We start from the raw sequence: 18399 nt of genomic DNA on the forward strand, positions 1-18399 counted from the left end.
GTGGCAAATGTCATTCTAATAAATGAACAGGGAACCATAAACTGCCCTGTCAAGTGAAAGAATTTTATTTTTGCTATACAGTTAACCCTCTGTAGTAGGTCTAAACTATAAAAAAAGGTCCTAAATAAAACAAGGTATTCAGTAAGCCTTTATTGAAACATCATGTTCTGGGCAGCCCGGGTGGCTCAGCGGTTTAGGCTGCCTTCAGCCCGGAGTGTGATCCTGGAGACCCGGGATTGAGTCCCATGTCAGGGTCCTTGCATGGAGCCTGCTTCTCCCTCTTCCTGTGTCTCTGCCTCTCTCTCTCTCTGTGTCTCTCATGAATAAATAAATAAATAAAATATTTTAAAAAAAGAAAAAAGGAAAAAAAGAAACATCATGTTCTAGGCACTATGCTATATGTTAAATATGCACTCATTGGTAATTAGAATTCTCAGTGTCATATAGCTAATTATGTTATAACTCGTGGACAGAATACTGTCAGGTATATATAGGGAAGGGAATTTTGAAGGGAGAGATCAGGAAAGGCTTTGTTGAAGGAAGGTGATGTTTGAGTTGGGCTCTGAAGAAAAGAATTAGAATTTTGAATATAGGATGACCTTGGGAAAATGTGGACTAAGGGAGTGTGAACTAAGTCTTACTTTAATTTCTAGAAATTATTTTGTAAAATAGTTTCATTTAATTGGATGTCTGTGTTGTCAAAATTACTGGCTTTTTTTTTTTTTTTTTTTTTAAGTAGGCTCCAGCCCTAGCATTGAGCCCAGCATGGGGCTTGAACTCACAACCCTGAGATCAAGACCTGAGCTGAGATCAAGTGTCGGGTGCCTAACCGACTGATCCACCCAGGTGCCCCATTACTGGCATTTTCTTAAGTGTACTAAAGTTTATAATTTACTGTAGTTTAGGAAGTCATTGAATGGTTTCCTTGTTCTGTTTTTGAAACTTTTTAACAACTAATTTTGAACCCATCAAGAAATAAATTATACTGTGAAAGACTCCATAATGATCATTGATTTACATATTATACTATTGTACTTAAGAGTGTGAGGCTTATAAATAATTAAAGACAACTTGAAGTCAGGTAGATAATTGCAGACAAAATTAGAACCTGAGTCTTTGAACCTCTGATCTTTTGTTCTTTTGAGATGACTGACCATAAAAGCAGATATTTGCAATGGTTTAGGGTCTCCCAGCCAGACTGGGGACTATGGGTGTATATGTCATATGATCAGTGGTCAGTAAATACTTGTTTAAGATTTTGATTTATTCAGTGTTTTCTGAACTGGTTATTGTAGCTACATTGGTTTTAGCTCATATCTGATACTAGTTATTAGTATGAAGAGGAAGGATGACTAAATATGTAAGTATAGTAAGATGGGATTAATGTGATAGTTTGTGTTCTTGGATGGCAATGACCATGTCTGTTTTATTTATTAAGATGTAAGAACTGAATGTATGGGCACCTGGGTAGCTAAGTCAGTTAAGTGTCTGCCTTCAGCTCGGGACATGATTTCAGGATCCTGGGATCAATCCCTGAGTGTCTGGCTCCCTGCTTGGCAGAGAGTCTGCTTCTCCCTCTGCCCCTCCCTTCACTTGCTCTCAGTCTCTCTTTCTTTTACTCTCTCAAATAAAAAAAAAAGCAAACAAACACTGAGTATGGACTTGACTGTCAATGAGCATTTAATAAAGATTTATTGAATGAAAATATCCCAAGGACTCCCAGAAGTGACATTTAAACTAAAACTTAGAAGAACTGTTAATGATTTATCTAGATAAAATTTAGGGAAGGACTATTGTTAACAGAAGAAATAGCATGTGGAAGAATGAGAGGAAAGAGAAGGAGAAGATTGGTAGAACTGAAAGAAATGTGGTATGTCTTGAGTGTGGAGTTCTACAAGGAGTAAGGAGAGGGGAGTGGCTAGTGTCAAGAGAGAAGAGGGAGGGACACCTGGGTGGCTTAGTGGTTGAGCACCTGCCTTCTGCTCAGGGAGTAAACCTGGGGTCCTGGGATCAAGGCCCACATCAGGCTCCCCACAGGGAGCCTGCTTCTCCCTCTGCCTGCTTCTCTGCCTCTCTCTTTCTGTGTCTCTCATGAATAAATAAATAAAATATTAAAAAAGAGAAGAGGGAGAGTAAGTATTGAGGTATTTTATTGTGGGTTTTAGAAACCATTTTATTTGTTTGTTTATTTAAGAGTTTATTTATTTGTTTCTTCATGAGAGACACAGAGAGAGGCAGAAACACAGGCAGAGGGAGAAGCAGGCTCCATGCAGGGAACCCAACGTGGGACTCGATCCCGAGGCTCCAGGATCACACCCTGGGCTGAAGGCAGGTGCTAAACCGCTGAGCCACCCAGAGATCCCCTAGAAACCTTTTTAAAGTGTTTGGATTAACAATAATAGGAGATCATTAAAGGAGTTAAAATGTGAGGGAATGATGTGATCAGATCTGTGTTTTAGAAAAACATTTAATTAAAATGTGGAGAACATATTGGAGGAGAAGCTAGATTGGATTCAGGATGACCTGACTTTAGAGTGGTAGTGGTGGGGATAAAAAAGACAAAGATTATTGAAAAATGGCTTGTTCCATATGGATTTATGAGTTGCTGTTTTTATTACAGTTTCTGGCCTCTCTTTACTCTTAATTAAACAAGATTTAATACTATTGATGGATAAATAATTGTACTACTAATAACAAAAGTCTTAACAAAGATATTTGAGTACCTGAGAGAATTTTAAATGTGTTAAGTCTTGGATTTCCATGAATATTGTCTAATAATACATACTCGCTGAATATGAATTCTGATAGTATTTGATGAGGAGACATTTTCTAGACATTCTAGACATTTCATGATTCAGAAAATCATTTGGGAGGGTTTGCGTGGGGAAAAAATACCATTTGTAGGAAAAGTATATATGAGTAGGACCTTGCCCACCTTGTTCCCCCATTGTATACTCACCATCTAGAACAGTTCTTGTTACAGAGATAATATATTTGTTGAATAACCAGTCAGGGTTTACATAAAATATTTAATATCTAACCAATTTTATTTTTAGTCAAATGACAGAGTGGCAGACAAGTTGGTTTTTCCAATTTAAATGATTATACTTTTAGGTCATATTCCCCCTTTTAAATTACCCTGTAACCATTCATATTTATGCTGATTTCCTTCTATGTTCTTCCCTCTCAACACTGCTTAATAATGCCTTTTTATAACTTGTTTCCCTTCTCCAATCCCTAATCCCTTGTAACCAATAATGTTTGCCATTTCTATAATTTTTTCATTTCATGTGATGGAATTATACAGTATACAACATTTTGGTATTGACTTTTTTCAGTCACCACAATTCCCTCAAGATTCATCCAAGTTGTATACATTGATTAGTTTATTCTTTTTTATTGCTGAGTAGTATTTCATGTTGTTAGGGTATCATAATTAAACTGTTCATCTACGGGAGAACAAATGTCTGGGTCATTTCCATTTTGGGTCTATTATGAATATAGCTAATATGAACATTTGAGTACAAGTTTATGTGTAAACATCAGTTTTCATTTCCCTAGAATAAATGCCCCAGAGTGCAATTGCTGAGTGCATATGCTAGTTACATGTTTAGGTTTAATAGAATGGCCAAATTGTTTTTCAGCATTTTTTAAGTGATCTGGTTTCGCCACATTCTTGCAAGCATTAGGTGCTGAAAGTAATTTTTAATTTTTTTTTTATTGTAGCATTTTGAAAGGTGTGTGGTGTTATCTCATTGTGTGTTTCCTCTATGGAACTTCATTTTTATTAGTGTGACTGACTATATCAATTTGAGTAATTTAATCCTGTCAGTCCTTCTGTGCAAACTAAAAAATGGAGAATGTTATAGACATCTGCAAATTTTGTTCTAAAATTCTAATTGTTTCATTCTATTTTCTGAAGATGCTGATGAAATGTGTGGTCAGTCAAAACACCCAAAAGTTAGGAGGCAGTATATGTCATTCTACCTTTAGAAAGATTAAAAAAAAATTAATGATCTAAAAACAAAAGTCTGCACAGCTTAAACTAATGTATGTCAAAGAAGTGGAACTGGCAAAGATAACACATATCTATGGAAAGCAAAGACACATACCTAACCTCTAAGGTTTATATTATTATGTCATATATCATTTGACTATAGAAAAAAAGTACTGCATTAGGATAGCCCACCTCAGTAAGCTTTTCCATTAAAAATTAGAAGGGTTTTAAATTTCCAAGTCTTTTGAGAAAGCAAAATCAATGCAGTGCAAGTTGGAACATCCAGTTAATGAATTTAATAACAAACCAAAATAGTTTTGTTACAGAATTGACCCATTTTTTTATAGGCTAGCAATGTTTCAAATGGTGAAGCTTCTACTGGTCTTTGGTCTCCTCCAGTCATCTGATGGCAGACTTCAATGTGAGGGCAGAAATGGTGTTGTAGTTGTAGGCCCAGGCAGCACTGGCTGCCGTTTTCATATAGGAACCACAATGCCAGATCCTCACAGCTTGTCTTTTCATCTTGGTTTTGCCACAGAAGGAGCAAGTGTACTTGTCATCTGGCTTATTTCACTCTTTCTCACCATTTTCCTGAGGGAAGCACCATAACAGGTCCTGTATTTACCTGGGATTCTGACTTTCTTGATGTGTTTAACTGTATTGCCACAACCTTGGTCTGAACCCAACATGGGGCTCAAACTCTTGACCCTGAGATCAAGAGCTGTACACTCTACCAAATGAGCTAGCGAGTTGCAGCATAACGTGTTTGAGGTTCATCCATGTTGTAGCATATGGATATTTCATTCCCCCCCCCCTTTTTTTTTAAAGATTTAGTTGTTTTAGACAGTGCATGCCAGGGGGGAGGGACAGAGGGTGAGAACCTTCAGTCAGACTCCTTGCTGAGCTGGGAGCCCTACCTGGGGCTCCATCTCAGGACCCATGAGATCATGACCTTAGCTGAAACCAAGAGTTGGATACTTAACTGACTAAGCCACCCAAGCGCCCCAGCACTTCATTTCTTTTTATGCCTGAGTAATATTCTATTGTATGGCTATGCTGTATATTTTTTACCTGTTCATCTGTGGATGGACATTTGGGTTGCTTACACCTTTAGGCTATTTTGAATAGTGTTACTATGCACATTTAATTATTTTTTTTAAGTGTATGGTTTAATAGTATTAAGTATATTAACATTTTTATGAAACAGATATCCACAACTTTTTTATCTTGCAAATCTGAGACTCTCTACCTATTATTAAACAATCATTTCCCCTTTTGCTCCTCCTCCCAGCCCTTGGTGACCACATTCTACTTTCTGTTTTCATAAATTTGACTATTTTATATAACTCATGTAGGTGGAATCATACACTCTTTGTCTTTTTTGCGACTGGCTTATCTCAGTGTAATGTTCTTTTTTTTTTTTTTTAGTGTAATGTTCTTATGGTTCATCCATTTGGTGCATGTGACAGGATTTTTCTTGTTTAAGGTTATATAATATTTCATTGTATTCATATACCACGTTTCCTTTATTGGTTCATCCATCAGTAGATGTTTGGGTTGCTCCCACCTCTTGGCTATTGTGAATAGTGCCAATATGAACATGGGTGTGCAAACATTCTTCAAGACTCTTTAATAAAATTAAGGTTTTATTTATTTTTTCATGAGAGCGGCAGAGACACAGGCAGAGGGAGCGGCAGGCTCCATGCAGGGAGCCTCATGTGGAACTCAGTCCCAGGACTCCAGGATCACTCCCTGAGCCAAAGGCAGATGTTCAACTGCTGAGCCACCCAGGCATCCCTGGAGTTTTCCTACTTGGAGTTTGTTGAGTTTGTTAGCTGTTTAGCTTCATGCCTTTTATCAAAATTTGGATATTTATTGCCATTATTTTTTTGAAATACTCTTTCTACCTCTTTTTCTCCTCCTTTGTCTCATTATAAATAGGCTGGTATACTTGATGGTGTCCACAGGTCTCTTAGGTTCTGCATTTTTCTTCATTTTTTTTTCTACTTCTCAAATTGTTAATTTCAGTTTACCTGAAAATACTTTCATATCCACTGATGGTCTTTTCTGCTTGCTCAAATCTTTTGAAGGTCACTAGTGAATTTTTCATTTTAATTATTGTTCATCTCCAGAATTTGTTTGTTTTATAAATTACTGTTTCTTTTTTATTTCTTTATTGATGTTCTCTATATTGAGTCATTATTCTTCTGGTTTTGAAGTGGCTCTTCTAACATAGTCATACCTGTCACAGGTAAGTAGGCACATTTAATCTGAAGATTGGAAATTACTTTAAATGTACATGGTAGGGCAGCCCGGGTGGCTCCATGGTTTAGTGCCAACTTCAGCCCAGGGCTGGAGTGATCCTGGAGACCCGGGATTGAGTTCCACATCAGGCTCCCTGCATGGAGACTGCTTCTCCCTCTGCCTCTGTCTCTGCCTCTGTCTCTCTCTGTCTCTCATGAATAAATAAATAAAGCCTTTAAAAAAATGTAAATGGTATCAGTCAAAAGAAAGAAAATGACACAGTGGATAAAAGACATACAACTCTACTAACGTAGGCTTATAAGAAATTTACTTCAAATTCAGTGACATAAGTTGGCTAAAAATGAAAAGATAGAAAGATTATACCATACAAACAACCTATCTAAGAAGCAAGAATAGTTACATTAAATTCTGGTAAAGTAGACTTCAGAACAAAGAAAAGCACTAGGGTCCAAGAGGAACCCTTGTGTGTGTACCAAACAATAGAGCTGTAATCTACACTAAAAAGCAAGCAAACAAAACAAAACCAAACAAAAAACTGATAAAGCTGAAAAAGGAAGAGATGATTCCACAGTTATAATTGAAGACTTTAATACTCTCTTCCACAACTGATACCACTACTAGACATAAGATCAGCAAGAATATAAAAAAATCTGAACACAGTAAACCATAGGATCTAAATGATGTATATAAAACATGCCATCTAGCAAATATAATAGGAATATACATTTTATTCAAGTATTCCTTAAACACTCCTGAAGATAGACAACATCTTCAACAATACAAATTTGAAGAATGGGGAAAAAAAAAACAAATTTGAAGAATGGTAATCATATAAAATATATTCTCTTACCATATTGGAATCAAATTAGAGATCAGTAACAGGAGAATCTGTCGATTGAAAATTAACACACTTCTGAATAATCCATGGCTTAAAAATTCTCAAAATTTAAAAAAAAAAAAAAACCTTACTGAAAATGAAAATAGAGCATATGAAAATATGCTAAAGCATTGCTGAGAAATTTACAGCATTAAATGTTACATTTGAAAAGAAAATTTTCATATAATAGAAAATGAGAAGGAAAATAAACCAAAGGAAACAGAAAAAGAAAATAATAAATTTAAGAGTAGAAATAAATGAGATTAAAAAGCGAAAAATCACTGAAAGAAAAAGCTACTTATATGAAAAATCAACAGAATTGATAAGCTTCCGGCAGGACTGACAAAGATAAAAAGAAAGTGGATAAAAATTACCAATTTAGTCATGTAACGGGATATCACTGTAGATCCTTTTAGACATTGTAAGGATAATTAGAGCTTGCTATGAACAATTTACAGAAATTTAACAATTTGGATGAAATAGCCCAGTATCTTGAAAAACAAACCAAGCACAACTCATTCAATATGAAATTTATGTTTAATGGCCCAGTAATTGTTAAGGGCATTGAATTTAGAATTGTGACACAGCTCCCAAGAAAGAAATCTCTAGGCCAAGATGGAGAGTTTCACTGGAAAATTCCAAACTGGAGAATTATTTTAAACAATTTTAAGAAGAATTAACACCAGTTTTATATAATCCTTTCCAGAAAATGGAAGAGGAAATGCTTTCCATTTCATTTTATGAAGCTAACATTACATTGATAAAAAAAAAAAAAACTAGATGGATGCGGTACAAAAACAAAACTCTACAGATTAACATCTGTGATAAACTTAGATGCAAAAAGTTCTCAATATTAACAAGTTGAGCCAAACAATGTATAAAAACAATTACACACTACAAACAGGTGGGGTTTATTTCCAGGTATGTGAAATGGATTCAGCATTTGAAAGAGTCCAATTTCATTCTTGTGCATGTTTATTTGAATTTCTCAGCATCATTTGTTGAGAAGACTGTCTATCCCTTTTGAATGTTCTTGACATCCTTGTCAAAAATCATTTGACCTTTTTTGTGAGAATGTATTATAGTCCATTAGTCTGTATGTTTGTCTTTCTGCCACTACCAAATTGTTTTGATTACTGTAGTTTTGTGGTAAGTTTTAAAATCAGGAAGTGTGAGATCTGTAACTTTGTTCTTCAATTTCAAGATTGACTATTTAGGGTCCCTTGAAATTCCATGTAAGTATTAGAATGAAATTTTCTGTCTGTAGAAATGCCCCTGGGATATTCATAAGGATTGCATTAAATCTACTTTGAGTAGTATTAATATTTTAATGTTACTAAGTCTCCTAATCCATGAACACTAGATGTCTTTTCACTTATTTTTGTCATCTTTACTTTCTTTTGACAATGTTTTCAGTATATGAGACTTTAGCGTCTTTGGTTAAGTTTATTCCTAAATACTCTTTTCTAAAGAAAATTATTAATTAATTAACTAATTTTTTAAGTAGGCTCCCCACCCAGTGTGGAGCCCAACATGGGGCTTGAACTCATGACCCCAAGATGGATACTTGAGCTGAAATCAAGAGTTGGACACTTAACTGCACCACTGAAGAGCCCCAGTATTGTATTCTTTTTGATGCTTTTGTAAATGGTATTGCTTTCTTAATGTTTTTTCAGAATGGTCATTGTCTATTTATGGAAATGCAGTTGACCTTTAAATGTTGATTTTTTTCTGTATTATTTTTAATTTTTTTTTCTTAGTTTTCTTGAGATATAATTCACATACATCACTATATAAGTTTAAGTTCTACATCATAATGGTTTGAATGATGTGGGGGCTAAGGGTGCTGGCTCCCTACAATAGAAAATCCATGTATGACTTTTGACTTCATGGCAACTTAACTGCTAATAGCCAGCTGTTGATCAGAAGACTTACCAATAACATGAAGAGTGGATTACCACATACTTCATGTGATATATGTTAGATACTGTTCTTAAAATAAAATAAGCTAGAGAAAAGAAAATGTTATTAGGAAATTCATAAGGAAAAGAAAATACATTTACAATAGTGTACTATGAAATATCTGCTTGTAACTAGACCCATACAGTTCAAAACTGTGTGTTCAAGGGTCAGCAGCATTGTGAAATGATTATTGTCATTAGTCTAGTGTCATTTAGTGTCATTAGTTTTCATGTGATGAGAACTCTTAGGATTTACACTTTCAACTTTCCAATATATCCTATAACAATGTCAACTGTAGTCATCGTGTTATACAGTACATCTCTAGTACTTAATTATTTTATATCTGGAAATTGTACTTTTTGGCCATCTTTCTCCCATTTCCCTCTCCCACTACCACCCTGCCTCTTGTAACCATAAATCTGATCTCTTTGTGAATTTTTTGTTTCTTTTTTTTCCTTTTAGATTCCACGTGTAGATGAATGAGGTCATGCATTGTTTGCCTTTCTCTGACTTATTTTACTTAGCATGGTGCCTTCACGGTCCATCTAGGTTGTTGTAAGTGGCAAGATTTTCTCCTTTCTTATAGCTGAATAATATTCTATTGTATATATTTACCACAACTTCTTTGTTTGTCCACTGATGGACACTTAGGTTGTTTCCATATCTTAGCTGTTGTAAATAATCTGCTATGAACATAGAGTGGTGGCAGATATCTTTTCAAGTTAGTGTTTTTGTTTTCTTTGGATATATACCCAGAAGTGGAATTGCTAGATCATAGGGTAGTTTATTTTTTGAGGAACCTTCATACTGTTTTTCATAGTGTCTAAACCAATTTACATTCCTGCCAGTACTACACAAGGGTTCCTTTTCTCTTTGTTTTTATCAGCATTTGTTATTTCTTGTCTTTTTGATCATGGTCATTCTAACAGGCATGAGGTGATACCTCGTTGTAGTTTTGATTTGCATTTCCTTAATCACTAGTGGTATTGAGCATCTTTTCATGTACCTGTTGGCCATTTATAGATCTTCTTTGGAAAAATGTCTATTCAGATCCTATGACCATTTTTAATTGGGTTATTTGGTTTTTAGCTACAGAGTTGTATGGGGTCTTTTATATATATTTGGGATATTAACATCTTATTAAATATATGGCCTGGAAATATTTCCCCCCATTCTGTAGGTTGTCTTTTCACTTTGTTGATTGTTTTTTGCCTTGCAGCTTTTTCAGTTTAGTTGAATGTAGTCCTCCATGTTTGTTTTTTATTTTGTTGCTTGTTTTTTAGATGTCATATCCGAAAAGTCATTGCCAATACCCGTGTCATACTGTGTTTTACTTCTAGAGGTTTCATGGTTTCAAGTCTTACATTTAAGTTTTAATCCATTTTGTGTTAATTTTTGTAAGTGATGTAAGATAAAGTGTGTGTTGATTTTTATATGCTGCAACTTTGCTGAATTCATGTATTAGTGTTTTTGTAGAATCTTTAGAATTTTCTACATATAAGATCATGGCATCTACAAACAGATAACTTTATTTCTTCTTTTCCAGATTGAATGCCTTTTGTTTCTGTTTCTTTGCCTACTTATGCTCTTGGTAGGAATTCCAGCACTATGTTAAGTAGAAACAGTAAAAATGGACATCCTTGTCTTGTTCTGATCTTCGAGGAAAGGTTTCTGTCTTATGCCCTTGAATGCAATGTAAATTGTGGGGTTTCCACATATTGCCTTTATTATGTTGTGGTAGTTTACTTCTATTCCTAGTTTGTTGAGTGTTTTTATCATGAAATAAGGTTGAGTTTTGTCAGTTGTTTTTTCCTGCACCAGCAGAGATAATCATGTTGTTTTCATCCTTTATTTTGTTAATGTATATTACATTGATTGTCTTAAGGTTGGACTATCCTTGCATTCCAGTAATAAACCCTCCTGTAGTCATAGTGTATACACTTAACGTACTGTTGAATTTTTTGCTGTATTTTGTTGATATTCTCATTCCCTTTTCTACTTAGGTAATTGAAGGCTCACCGATACCTTTCATAATGAAGCCATACTACAGTGTATAGTATTCTTTATTCTGTATTCAGTACTGTTCAGTGACTTTGATAATATATTTTTCAGTAATCATTCATATATTACCAATATTTGGTTGCGCATACCTCATATTAATCACAGCGTGTTATAGTCATATGATACCTGGATTCTGCACTATGATTTTCAGTCATGGTTGCACATTTAGCTCCCTAGGAATTTTTCTTTCTTTTTTTTTTTTAAATTTCTATATTTTTTAATTGATGTTTGATTTGTCAACATATAGTATAATTCCCAATGCTCATCCTATCAAGTGCCCCTCTCAGTGAGGAGTTTCTTTTTAATATATAAGTATATTGGTTGGAAAGCCTGTTTTAGATGATTCTGACTGCATATTAGAGTTGTCTTGAGGTATTTACAAAAACTGTGGAAACTGAGAAACTATAACAAATTTGAATCAGAAACTCTAGGGAAGAAGTTCTGGCAATCTGTGTTTTTGAAAAGACTTGATTTAGCATGGTTAGTTTTGACCACTAGTTCACAGTTTCCTCAGCCACAGAAAAGGACAGTTAGCAAACTATTTTAATTAACGTCATTTGCAGGGACCTTGAATGTAAAGCATTTTATATTATGGTCTCAAAGGAGATCCACATGTTTATTACTTCAGGTATATGATAGCTAAGTTGTTTTCTTCTGCCCATTAAGGAAATGGATGGGCATACCTATCCAGATAGAGATCCACCTCATTGCCGCACAGGATGCAGTACTACAAGTAGGTAGGACCAGATTTTTTTCTTAGGTAAATCTGCCTACATATTCTTTTTTGAGTCCCAACATTTAGCATAAAGAAAGCATGGTGGAGGTAACCTTAGTTTGTTGTTTTCATAAGCCAAAAATTATTAGTCATTCACATAGATTACAGTAGACTAGAACCTTCATATGCAATGTGAGATGAGTGTGTTGGTCTCCTAGGGGAGCCATGGACTGGGTGGCTAGAACAACATAAATTTATTTTCTTATAGTTCTGAAGGCTAGAAGTCCAAGGCAGGTGGTTTGGTTTCTCATGAGACCTCTCTCCTTGGCTTTAGATGTCAATTTTCTTGTTATGTCCTTAATTGGCTTTTTCTTTGTGTATATGTATCCTTGGTGTTTCGTCGTATGTCATAATCTCTCCTTTTAAGGACACCAGTCAAATTGGATTTGGGCTTACCCTAATAGCCTCATTTTAGTTACCTATTTAAAGGTCTTGTCCCTAGATATAGCCGTAATCTCAGTTAGGACTAGGGGTTAGGACTTCAATATATGATTGGAGGGGGACAGCAAATTCAGCCTGTAACATTGCATTCAAAATGTTCTATATAACTGAATGAGTTGAGTTAAAGGAAATTATATAGAATTTTTTTTTTTTTGTAATAAACATTTAACATACTTTTAGAGTACAAAGATGTAAAACGTCAAGTCCAGTCTGTAACTTTTTGGTTTACTGTGGCAAGTAATTATGCACCTTTGCCATCTGAAAGTATTTTAAAGATTTTATAAAAAATATCATAGATCTGGGAGGGTATTACAGCCTTACTTTTATATCATTTATGATATGAATTTGTTCTAAAAAATTCATTATGACCCGTTTTAATTTTTATGATATTGTCAAAAAAAAAGGTATAAAAGTTTGTTCTATTGTTATTAAGGCAACCTGAAAGTTAATGATACAATAATAAGTGTTACAAGAATTTATATTATTCATATTTTCCAATTTGTGGAAATATTAAGTAAGTTTTTCTCTCTTGTGCATACACTGATGGCTAGGAGGGAGAGGCAGATAGCCAGAAATGGGCAGTGTGTCTAGATAAAACAAAGTCAGTAAAAAAGTTTGCTTTGTTGATTCCCATAATCGATTGATTTCAGGCTTTAATTATTCACTTACTAATAGTTAGCCTGCTGCTTTGTCTCTGTCCCTTCATTTATTTTTTTTTTAATTTTTTTTTAATTTTTATTTATTTATTATAGTCACACACAGAGAGAGAGAGAGGCAGAGACATAGGCAGAGGGAGAAGCAGGCTTCATGCACCGGGAGCCCGACGTGGGATTCGATCCCGGGTCTCCAGGATCGCGCCCTGGGTCAAAGGCAGGCGCCAAACCGCTGCGCCACCCAGGGATCCCTCTGTCCCCTCGTTTAGGTATTCAAACACCTTCCAGTTGCTCAAAACACAGTATGTACAACAAAAATGTAGTTCCTGTTCTGTTGGAACTTGGGTTCATTGGGAGAAATACATTAATCAAAAATGATATCAATTAAATATTTGAAAGGCATTAGAGCTCTGAAAGAAATTGTCCTTCAAAAGCATATGACAAAAGAACTTGACATGGAGTGCTTGAGGAAGACTTCCAGAGTAAGTGACATTTTGAGCTATGATCTGAAGGAAGCTCAGGAGTTAAGGTTAACTAAATTTATGTGATGAAGGCCTGGGGAGAGGAGAGCAGAGAATTCCAGATCAGAGGAACTACATGTGCAGGGGCCTTGTGATGAGGAGGAACACACTGAGGAATTTGAGAGAGGGCCAGAGTGATTGAATCCCTGAGAACTGTGAGGGGTAAAGTGTAAGAGCAGATGGAAAGGTGGGCAGAGCCCAGCAAAGCCTTTTCAGCTATGATAAAGATTTGAGACTATGTCCTGTGAGAGAGGAAAATGGGTTCCATAGAGGAATGGTGAGCTTGAAAAGGTCACATTGCCTCTAGATGTGAAGAACTGATTAGAAAGGAACTGATAGATCCAATTAGAAAACAGATGCATTCATTTTTAAATATTCTTTCTGCTTGTGATAGTATACAAATACAGTAGTCACTAGGTTTTGTTTTTAGATGTCAGGGGTACATCAGTGAATAAAACATTAGTCTTTGCCCTCAAGTTTACTTTGCAGTGGGGGAAAGAAAACAGATAATCAAATAACAATATAATCTGTCGAGTATAGTAAGTGCTAAGAAGAAAAATAAAATGAGAAAGGGAGATGAAGGGTGACTAAGGGTGCTGTTTTATTTAAGATGATCTGAGAATTGAGATCATGGGAACGGAAGGAACCAACCTACACATATACTTGAAGGAAGAACTCCAGGCCAAGAGCATTTGATACAAAGTACATGGGGCCTGGTCAAGAAACAGCAAGGAGGCCAGCATGGCTGGGGTACAGTGATAAGAAGTGTCAGGGGATGAGGTCTAGGACTGAGTGTATTATAATTGGGTTGGACATGAACTATATGGCACTTATTACTTTGATACTCTATGTATATAGCTTTATACTAAAATTTAGTCATTTATTTTGCTGGTGATATTGTTCATGAAAGTAAACTAGTATTATTAGGTTCTAGACAAATTCCAATGTATGGAGGCATGGTTTCCCCCACACCACCAAGCAGTTCTCCAGAAAGCGGCCTTGTTTCCTACAATCCGGCTCAATTCTGATATTATTTCACAGGTTAATTAATGTTACAGTCTTCCAAGAGACTTCTCACCCTCAACTTCAGATGCCATTTGCAAGCTCAGGTTGTCATTTGTGTTTCTGACTAACTGGCTACCAATTAGAGGTTCCCATAACCCTGTCCTTAGACTTACGATGCCAGTTGCAAGTCCACACTGTTACCTTTTACCTGTACTTCAGACCCACTGGCTGTAGATCAGAGGGTCCCATCAATTCTGTTGGGTTTGATTAATTTGCTAGAGCAGCTTACAGAACTCAGAAAGCCAGTTTATAATAAAGGTATATAACTAAGAAACAGCCAGACAGAAGGGTCATAGGGCAAGATATGTGGGAAGAAGTGTGGAGCTTCCATTGTCTTCTCTAGGTGCACCACTCTCTCAGCACATCCCTGTGTTCACCAACCCAGAAATTCTCCGAACCTCATCCTTTCAGGGTTTTATGGCAACTTCATTATATTTGGAGGATTGATTAAATCATTAGCTTATGACAGTTGATCCAGCCTCTAGCTCCTATCCCTTCCAGAGCTCAGGTGGGTCGGACACATGGTTAGCGTGGCAACCTCTGGCTATAAGTCCCCAACCTTAGGTGATTTCCAAAACACACCTCAATATAACAAAAGACATCTTTATAACTCTCTAGCCCTAGGAATTCCTAAGGGTTTTATGATCACTATGCCAGAAACAGGGGGGAAGACCAAATATGTTTCCTATAAATCACAATATCGCAACTATTCATCCTTTTATAATTCCTCTTTTTTAAAAAAAATATTTATTTTAGAGAGAGAGAGCATGGGGCATGGGGGTAAAGGCAGAGAGAGGGAGAGGAAGAGAGAGTCTCAAGTAGACTCTGCACTGATCTTGGAGCCCAATGTGGGGCTTGAGCTCATGACCTGCGATTATGACCTGAGCTGAAACCAAGAGTTGGATGTTCAACCAACTGTGCCACCCATGTGCCCCTCATTTAATAATTTCTAAGATCTATTTTGTCTTTTTAAAGAAAAAAAATAGTCCTCAAAAATACAAATAATTAGTGTTTTTTACCACTTTCCCCAGCCGTGAATCCACTTGTTGAAGTCATAATCCGCATTGCCTCAGAGTAAAATTTTATTTGCAAATAAGGTATTTACAGAGGTAATCAAGTTAAAGGTAGGTCATTAGGGAGGATGGGGCAAATCCACTTATAACTAACTGATGTCCTTATGAAAAAAGGGGTATTGGACACAGAGACATGCAAATGGAGGGAAGACAGTTTGAAGAGGCATAGGAAGATGATTAATAAGCCAAGGAGAAGCCTGGAACAGATCCTTGACTGCTCTCCATACACTTAATGAGGATAATACTGTTACAGAACTTTCAGGTTGAGGGGTGTCTGGGTGGCTCAGCTGATTAAGCCTTTGAGTCTTGATTTCGGCTCAGGTCATGGTTTGGGGGTCATGGGATCAAGCCCCAGGTCAGGCTCTGCCCTCTGCTTGAAATTCTCTTCTCCCTCTGCTCTCTCCCTCCTCAAATAAAGTTTTTTAAGAAAACCTTAAGGTATCTTACTGTGTGTGTGTGTGTGTGTGTGTGTGTGTTTCACTAATTTCTAAAGCATTTAAGAAAATTGAGAATTAAAAGACAAGTAACAAAAAGTAAACACCGCAGCATCATATTCATAGTTGTTTACTTTCCAAGAAAAATTTAACTTTGAAACTTAAAAGTTCTTCAGGGTAATACATACAAATGTTTTCCAAAAAGATTGACCTTTTGTTTTGTTTTGTTTTTAAACTTTTGTACCAAGATATTTCACAAACCTATTTACTTAAAATTTATTGTCAGATTGATATTATTTTCATTCCAATATTACATTTCAGTGTAACTTTTTCTGTTGCTTCAGAGTGGTTATGTTCAGAAAAAAATTTACCACCACTTGGTGGCACCACTTGGCTTAAAAATGAATCAGTCTGCTGTTAATGGCTGTTCTACATAAATGATTAAATTCAGAGGGGATCAATTTGATATTAAGCAACTTAATATTATAAATATTTGATTCTTATTTGTAAACAAAATAATAATTGGTGTTGTAAAATTGAGTTGTATTAAATGCCAAGGGTTAGTTTGATAGGGAGTGAAGCCTACACATTTTTGATAGAAATATCTTTTTAGTTCAGGCATCATTTATATTCTGCCTTAATCTTCTTTGTCTCTAAGTATCAGAAGAAAATACTTTTAATATTGGAAACAAGCATCTTCAGCTTTTTTTAATGTTAACATTTTCCAAGGTATGTAGTTTATTTTGTGTTATATAAAGCTAAAAGATTGGATATTTTTCCAGGTGATCAAGGTAAATTAAACAAATAGGAAAATAGGATATATAAATGTGTTTCATTTTTCTTTCTGCAGCATACTGAAAACTCAGGCAGTCCTTTTTAAGATATTTTATTTGTTTTATTTAAATAGAGAAAAGATCCAGAAATGTAAGATGTAGAAAGTTATTATGCCTCAGGCATGCCTTTTACTCCTAAATAGTTGGTGTCTAATATCATAATAGCTAAAGCATTTGTGTAGTTATTGTATTGTAGGTTGCATATACAGCTTATAAAAGATAGTGATCCATGTCTTTAAAATTCAAATGTAATACATACAGGAAAGTGCACAGTGTATAAGTATACAGCTCAGTGAATCACCACAAAGTAAACACCCCATGGCCACCACAGATCAAGATAGAGAATACTGCCAGCAACCCAGAAACTCCCTATGTTTCCTTTCCTTGTCACTCATTCTTTCTTATTTCCTTGGAGCAACCACTGGCCTGGCTTCAAAGAATATCTTTTTTTTTTTAAGACCTGTTTTTATACGTTTATATAAATAGAATTATATAGTAAGATTATTTTGTCTCTGCTTATTTTGCTTAACATTATGTTTGGGAGGTTCATGGATGTTTTCAGATGTAGTTGTAGCTCACTTGTATTTTCTATCTTTTTACTTTTGAACATTGGGATTGAATAATACTGGTAATAATTTTGTGTGTTTCTCAGGGCACATGTACAATATTTATTTGAAGATATACCAGGAGTCAAATAGCTGGGTCATTGGTGTATACGTGTTCAAATTTAGAAGATAATACAAAAAGTGTTTCCAATACAACAATATGGTTGTATCTGTCCTGTTAATGGGATGTGAGGATTCATGTTACTCTGTATTTTCACCAGCACTTGGTATAAATAGCCTCTTCAATTGTAGCCCTTCTGGAGAATATATTTCCCTGATTCCAGATAAGATCGAGTACTTTTTCATAAATATTTGACTGTATATTCTCTTTTGTGAAGTTTCTTCTATCTACCTTTTATTTATTTATTTGTTATTATTTCTATTATTATTGAGTTTTCTATATTCTTAATTTTTAGGAGTTACATACTTTGTGGATATGAGCCCCTTTTTTCCTATTGGAGTTTCTGTCTTTTTGTTTTTAGGAGTTTTTATAGGTGCTAGATAGAAGGCCTTTGTTGAGTTATATTTGTTAGAAAAATATATCCCACTTTGACTTGATTTTTGCCCTACTCTTACTATTTTTGATGAAAGGAAGGTCATAATTTTAATATAGTTCAGTTTATCATTGTTTTCCATTACAGTCAGTGCTTCTTGTATCCTGTTTAAGAAGTCTTTCCCTGCTCCAAGGAGATGAATGTATTTCTTATGTTATCTTCTAGAACAGTAGTTCTTAACTAGAGGCAGTTCTTCCTTCTCTCACCCCACACCTTCTACTCCTGTGCAGAAAACTTGGTAACTTTCAGAGACCTTTTTAGTTTTCACAACTAGGTGAATGGA

At 35.4% G+C, this 18399-nt stretch overlaps 1 protein-coding gene and 1 pseudogene across 10 annotated transcripts in view; one reads left to right on the forward strand and one right to left on the reverse strand.

Annotated features, from left to right (window-relative positions):
• ZNF644 (zinc finger protein 644) overlaps positions 1-18399 on the forward strand; it is a 105624-nt gene that overhangs the window by 43188 nt on the left and 44037 nt on the right. The window lies entirely within an intron of this gene.
• LOC121486386 lies at positions 4373-4686 on the reverse strand (annotated as a pseudogene).

This window comes from Vulpes lagopus, chromosome 3 (assembly GCF_018345385.1).
Source record: "Vulpes lagopus strain Blue_001 chromosome 3, ASM1834538v1, whole genome shotgun sequence".
Classification (NCBI taxonomy): Eukaryota; Metazoa; Chordata; class Mammalia; order Carnivora; family Canidae; genus Vulpes; species Vulpes lagopus.